Source organism: Crocuta crocuta, unplaced genomic scaffold, assembly GCF_008692635.1.
Source record: "Crocuta crocuta isolate KB4526 unplaced genomic scaffold, BGI_CrCroc_1.0 scaffold26, whole genome shotgun sequence".
NCBI classification, from domain to species: domain Eukaryota; kingdom Metazoa; phylum Chordata; class Mammalia; order Carnivora; family Hyaenidae; genus Crocuta; species Crocuta crocuta.
Genome location: NW_027532249.1, coordinates 14,655,582 through 14,663,490, shown reverse-complemented (window position 1 = coordinate 14,663,490; position 7,909 = coordinate 14,655,582).

Genomic DNA, 7,909 nt, shown 5'->3' with positions numbered 1-7,909 from the left:
CGGGGGGTGGGGGCGCCGGCCGTCCGCGCCCCCGCCCCACGCGCCTGGAGCCGGAGGCGGCGTGGGGGCGGCTTCTCTGGTTTGGAACCCGCAGCGGCTGGAGCCGGCACCCAGCGGAGCAGAAATGACAGCGCCTAACCTCGGGCCAGGAAACCAAGTCTCTGCGAACGCGCTGCGCGCTGAAAACTTCGCGGGCGGGGAGCGCAGAAGGCGTTCCCGGGCTCCCACCCGGCTGCGGCTGCGGCGGGGGCCGCCCCACCTTCCCACGCCCCGCGCAGAAATCAGAAAGTTTTCCTCTCCGGCTACGGGCGGTCACACAGCAGAGAGGAAAGCCAGCTCTGGACCTCGGACAAGGGAATAGGCTTGCAGCGAATTTGGGTGAGACATCAGAGCAAGCTGGCACTGCCTGCAGAACTTACATCAAAGACATTGTGGCTTCCCGGACAAGTCTCAATTGTCAAAAGACAAGTCCCGTCAATTCTCAAACACTGTGCGCCAACGATAGATGCGGCACTGCCGCCACGTACGGAGTCTGGGATCCAAGGAGCTCACCGGGAATTGGGAGTGGTGGAACGGACACACGTTTAAAAGAGAGCCAACAGCGCAGGTTGTAGTTTGCCAAGTTTGTGCAGAGACACTCTGGAGGAGATCTTTTAGATGCCTAATCTGCGAAATTTTACAGGTAAACCGAAGGATGTTGAGCGAATTACTGGAGCTGTCAAGCTGGCTTCGGAGCAGAGGCTGCCCCCATCCCGAAACTGAGATTTGGTTTTGTACGCGGGATACCTCCCCGAACTCTTAAGCAATTCCGAGCGAGTGTCACTGCTGCTGGCCAGACTGATAGACGTGCCTCAGCGGAAGCAGGACTGGAGCTGTGAAGGAAGGAGAAGGGAAAAGGCCACGTGAGAACGTTCCCTGAGCAAAGATGGAGATAGGCATAACAGCGGTGCAGTTGAAAGGAAGAAAGAGAAACCACCAGCATATTTATTAAATACTGGGATACGTGCAAGGAAGAAGGCAGTGTACCGATTTAATCTGTTTGCTCTTCAAAAAATAAAAAGATAGGGAAAGGAATTTGGAGTGTAACACCAAAAGGAGAAGCCACAAAGATTGGTGACTTGACATAAAAACTAAAAATTCCGTACATCCAAAAGCACCGTAATGAAACAAAAATGGAAAACCAATGAGAGGAGAAAATGTACACCATAAAGGACATAGGATTAATAACTTTAATATACAAACTGCTTTCACAAAACAATTAGAAACAGTTCAATACTCAAGGATGAGAAACCTAATGTAATTAACAGGAAACAAACTTTTCATATGTTAATAAACACCTTTTGACCTTCCCGGGAATTGAAATGCAAACAAAGCACCAGTGAGATTCATCTTTCACCTACCAAACTAGCCAAGATATTTTTTAATAGTAAAACAGAGAATTAAGCAAATGAAGTATCACAGCCTTGGTTGAAGTGAAAACCTTGTCACTCTTCAGGAGGGCAGTGTTTGCAGTGCTTAGCAAATGGCTTCAATGTGCATATAGTTTGCCCTAACAACTCCACTTGTGGACATTTATATCCAGGAAAATATTAAGGAAGTTTGCAAAGATTTATTTAGTGGCAAGTATGTATCAGAATTATTTTAGTTGTGTTTTTTTTTTAAGTTTAAAAGAACTTAATGCCTAATAGTGCAGAGCTGGTTAAATAAAAAATCACAGTGAACTTTCTATTAAATGTTTTTATTAAAGAAAACATTAAAGCAAAATACTACAAGGTCACTAAAATGATGTTATACAACTACATTTTCTGACACAGAAAGATGTTCACAATTTTTTGAAAGGAAAAGGGTTATAAAATAATACATATACAAGAATCAGTTGTATTTCTAAACACTAGCAATGAGCAATCCAAAAATGAAATTAAGGGAAATTCCATTTCCTATAGCATCGAAAAGAAGAGTGTTCTTCTAAATAAATTTAACAAAAGAAGCTCAAGACCTGTACAATGAAAACTACAAAACATCTTTGCAAGAAAATAAAGACCTAAATAAATGGAAAGACATTCCATGTTCATAGATTGAGAGACAATATTGTATTGTTTTGTTTTGTTTTTAAACTATTTTTTAAATGTTTATTTACTTTTGAGAAAGAGAGAGAGACACACACAGAGTGTGAGTAGGTAAGGGGCAGAGAGACACAGAATCTAAAACAGGCTCCAGGCTCTGAGTTGTCAGCACAGAACCTGACATGGGGCTCAAACTCATGAACTGTAAGATCATGACCTGAGTCAAAGTCGGATGCTTAACTGACTGAGCCACCCAGGTGCCCCAAAAGACAATATTGTTAAGATGGCAATATTTCCTAAAAGCAATCTACAGATTCAATAAAATCCCTATCAAAATCCCAGGCAATATTTTTGCAAACACTAGCAAGTTTATCTTAAAATTCATGTGAAAATGCAAAGAATCCAGAACAGCCAAAACAATCTTGAAAAAAGATTAATGAAATTAGAGGACTCATACTTTCCCAATTTCAAAACTTAATACAAATGTACAATAATCAAGAGACTGTGGTACTAGCATAAGGATAAGCATATAGATCAAGGGAATAGAAGTGGGTGTCCAGAAATAAATCTTTACATTCATGGTCACTCAATCTTAACCACTTTTAATGGTGCCAAGATCATTCAATGGGGAAAGAGTAATCTTTTCAATAAATGTAACAACTGGTTATCCACATGCAAATAAGTCAAGTTGGATGCCTACCTCACACCATATACAAAAATTAACTCAAAATGGGTCAAAGACCTAATGTGAGAGCTAGCACTGCAAAACTCTTAGACAAAAATATAAAAGTAAATATCTGTGGTTTTGGATTAGACACTGGTTTCTTAGATATGACATCAAAGCACATGCAACAAAAGAAAAATTTAAATAAAATCTCATCAAATTTTATAACTTTAGTACTTCAAAGGACATCATCAAAAAAGTGAAGACAACCCAAAGATGGGAGAAAATATTTGCAAATCATATATCTGATAAGAGATTCATATCCAGTGGCGCCTGGGTGGCTTAGTCGGTTAAGCGTCCGACTTTCGCTTAGGTCATGATCTCGCGGTTCGTGGGTTCGAGCCCCGCGTCGGGCTCTGTGCTGACTGCCAGCTCAGAGCCTGGAGCCTGTTTCAGTCTGTGACTCCCTCTCTCTCTGACCCTCCCCTGCTCACTCTGTCTCTCTCTCTCTCTCTCCTAGAAATAAATAAAACATTTAAAAAAATAAAAAAATAAAAAAAAGAGATTCATATCCAGAGCCACCTGGTTTCTCAGTCAGTTTAGCATCGAACTTCAGCTCAGGTCATGATCTCACAGTTTGTGAATTTGAGTCCTATGTTGGGCTCTATGCCTACAGCTCAGGGCCTGGAGCCTGCTCGGGATTCTCTGTCTCCCATTCTCTCTCTGCCCCTCCCCTCCTTGTGCTCTCTCTCTCTCTCTCAAAAATAAGTAAACATTTAAAAAGAGAGAGAGAGATTCATATCCAGAATAAAGAACTCTACAGTCACTAAAAAAATTAGATGATTGGAAAAAATTTTTTGAATAGATGTTTCTTCAAAGAAGATATAAAAATTGGCCAAAAAGCACACGGAAAAATGCTCAACATCATTAATCATCAAAGAAATGCAAATCAAAACCACAGAGAGATACCACTTCACACCCAGTAGATGGCTGTAATAAAAAGACAGATAATAACAAGTGCTGGTGAGGACATGGAAACTCGGAACCCCTATACATTGCTGGAAGGAATGCAAAATGGTATAGACACTTTGTTAAACACTTTGGCAGTTTCTCAAAAATGTAAACTTAATGTTACCATATGACCCATCAATTCCAATCCTAAGTATCTACTCAAGAGAACCGAACACATACATCCATATAAAAGCTTGTACATTAATGTTCTTATCAGTGTTTATAATAGCCAAAAAGTAAAAACAACACATTGTTTACCAGCTGATGGATGAATTAACAAATGTAGTAACATCCATAGAATGTAATAGCATTCCACCATAAAAATGAATGAAGTTCTGATACGTGCTATAATGCAGGTAAACCTTGAAAACATTACACTAGGTAAAAGAAGCTAGACACAAAAGGCTAGATATCGTATAGGGAGTAACTGCTAATGGGTATGTGATGATCAAAAAATTCTGGAATTAATGCTGATGGATGTACAATCCTGTGAATATGCTAATAACCAAAGAATATGTACTTTAAAAGTGAATTTATAATACGTGAATTATATCTTAATACAGCTGTTGTTTAAAAAGAGTTTTGCAGAACTGAAATATATCTTAAATATAAAAAGTATGTATAAATGTGTGTGTGCATGCATATGCACATGTGTGTGTGAAAGCAGACTGAAAGACTTTAAATTATACAGTAGAATGTTCTAGAGTGGATAGATGAGATGGAGAGAAGGGACTTTTTGTTTATATTCTTCTTTTTGAGTGTCTATTTTTTTTCATTTTTCCAATAATGAGCCTATATTGCTTTGCCCTAATAAGAACTTACTTGTTTAAATAGATCAACTGAGTGAATGCCCAGGAAACAGTCCTGCCCAAAGTGGTCTGATACTGTCTTAGTTGACAAAAGAAGACTGAGAAAGAATGAGAAAGATTTTACATACCGTTTATAAAGTCCTTCCAGACAAAAGATTATTTGAAGGAAAATATTCAACCAATGGTAAGACTCCAAAATAATATCATTAATATGCAAATTCAAATCAAAATCTAAATTAAAGAAGCTGTTCCTCACCCAGCCGGTAACCCTCCCACCATGCCAGGCCATTTCACTGAGATATTGAGAATCCTCAACGTCACAACTGACCATCTGTGGATTCAAATCAAGGCCTCTTCCTCACAGAACTTCCCAGTTTGCTGTAAAAGGCAACAATTAAGAGCATGACTTACAAACTTTCTTTATTGTACAAGGACAGTAGTTCTCTCTGATAGGCATTATTACATTCTTTAGTCAAGGGATATGTAATATCATTCACTTTAACTGTTTAAAAATAACTTTGTGGGGTACCTGGGTAGCTCAGTCGGCTAAGTGTCCAACTTCGGCTCAGGTCATGATCTCAAGGTTCGTGGGTTCGAGCCCAGCATCAGGCTCTGTGCTGACAGCTAGCTCAGAGCCTGGAGCCTGCTTCAGTCTGTATCTCTCTCTTTCTGACCCTCCCCTGCTCATGCTGTCTCTCTCCCTCTCTCAGAAATAAATAAAACAGTTAAAAATTTTTAAAAATAACTTTGTGATGTCAGAGCACAAGTGTGTTCGTTACCTTTCTAAAGATTGTGTATCCAAAATGAACGTCTCAGAACACCTACCATCACAGTCCCAGGTATCAGAGATACGATGAGATTAATGATGCTTTGGTTGGGGGAAGGGAAGAAGGCTGCTCTGAAGTTTAAATGAAGGAATGTATGAACAAGTGGTCGTGTGTGTGTGTGTGTGTGTGTGTGTGTGTGTGTGTGTGTGTTTTAGAGAGAATACATGAATCGGGGAGGGTCAAAGAGAGAAAGGGAGAGAGAGAATCTTAAGCAGGCTCCATGCTCAACGCAGGGCCCCTGGGGCTCAATCTTACCAATCATGAGATCATGACCTAAGACAAAATCAAGGTCACATGGGTGGTTCAGTCAGGTAAGCGTCAGACTTTGGCTCAAGTCATGATCACTCTGGGCTCTGTGCTGACAGCTCAGAGCCTGGAGCCTGCTTCAGATTCTGTGTCTCCCTCTCTCTCTCTCTCTGTCCCTCCTCTGTTTGTGCTCTCTCTTTCTCAGGAATAAATGAATAAACTTTATTTTAAAAAAACATGAAAGCAGGAAATTTAAGGTTCACCTGTGTTTTTAAGGCAAGATGAGGCTGTGATGTTTTAACGGGGGAAGATGATCCTTGAGGAAATTTGATGTCTTGTTCATGTTTGAAGAAAATAGGAATAATAAGCAGGGCATAGGACTGCTGATGCCCATTCAAGCTCCTAGGACTCTGGGAGGACAGAGGAAAAAGCTGCCTGGGGGAGGCCCATCTGAGGTGAGAAGGCTCCGGAAGGGCGGCACACAAGAGTTGCTGCTGGGTTACTTAGTCCTACAGGGCTGGGTGTGACAGACATGCATAGTTGGTTATGAACAAACCCAAAGGAACACAAGTGAATTTAAGGTTTGGCTGGCCTCCCAATACTTCAGAAGTGACTCATGCATAGCTACGTCCTTCACATTTTAAGATGGAAATGCAACTCACCATGCCATTGTTGAAAAGAATGTGTCCAGAGTCACAACCTAAACATGCAGAACCTACACCACACGCTGTGTCTTGCAAGGGCCTGATCAAACGCAGTAATGTCCCTTTAGCACAGGGATGGGACTAGCCTCAAGCTCAGGCTGATGCTCCTGTAGGCCAAGCATAGGTCTCCTCCTTCTCCTTCCTTCCCTCCCCCCACCCCATCCCCAATATGGCAGCTCTGTCCTTCTGTCTGCCCAAGCCCTCCTAGGAATGTGAACTGGGATCAGAAATCCGGGGTCCTGCTTATCATTGCTATTCTGCTTTGAAGTGTATCATTAAATACAACAACTTGCCTTTGGCTGGCTTCACTTAAGGAACAGGTTAGTTTTCCTTTTCATCATCACTTCCTAGAGAAAACAATGATGTCGTTCTAGGCCAATAGCAATGAAAAGAATACAAACAAAACAGGAAAACAAAGGCATATCTACTTCTTGTACTACCACACACTTGGTGAGGTCTCCCCCTTGAAAACCAGAAGCAACTAGATAATGAATAAAGTTCTGCCGTCCAACTGGTTAGCTTCATTGCAAACCCTAAGATTGAAAGCATCTTTTGGAACCCAACTATCCTATCATTAAAAAAAAAAAATTATACATATGTATATGTGTGTGTTTGCATGTATGTATGTTGTGTGTATCCTTTTATTATGCTTCTATCATAATCTGCTGCTTTGAAAGAATTTCACTAATAGAATTTCTTTCATTTCTACTTTTCTTTGTATTCTTATTTTTAATTGAGGTACAGTTGACATACATACAACATTATGTAGTTTCCAGTGTACAACATAGCGATTGGACAATTACATACATTATGTGATGCTCTTCATGATAAGTATTGGTGCCCTCTATCACCATATAAAATTATTAAAATGTTATTTGACAATATTTCCTATGCTGTACTACCACCCATTTTTATTTTTTAGATAAGAAGCCAAGGTTTAGGGACTGGCCCTGGTCTTCATTACTGTGAAATGGTATCCAGAACCCAGCTGCATGCCTGCCTAGAATTACAGAATACCTCACCCCTACTTTTTTTTACTGTGGGCCTGCCTGCCCCAGGCCTGTAGATCTAAGAGCTCCTTGTAAAATAGGCATGCTCCCTTGGCACAGAGCTTGTGTCTGGCTCATCTTCTGAGCTCAGAATCCCCAGTGTTAAGTAAACCAGAGTAGAATTCTCAGTATCCAGTTTTTCTGCTCACTGCAGGCAGATTCTAGCTTTGATTGGAGCCTTGACACTGGTGCCTCCCATCAGGGCACTCCCTGGTAGTTAGTTCTGCCAAAGACCCGATGAAGAATTCACATTCCAATTGCATGAATTTCCTCTCCAGCTCTTGCTTCACACACTCCAGTCTGGCCATTAGGTGAAATATGCAGTTGGGCAGAGCCAGTAATTTTATACATTTGTTATTAAGGAAGATGCCTTCTTCCCACCCCAGGTGTGTGTTATTACAAGCAATAGTGCTAGCATAAAAGAAAGCACACACATGTGTAATAGTACCTCCTCTTTATATTGAAATTTGTTCCTACCAGCCCAGAGCTAACCCTGAGGTAAGTAGGTAGTAACCATCATTCTCATTCCGTTCATG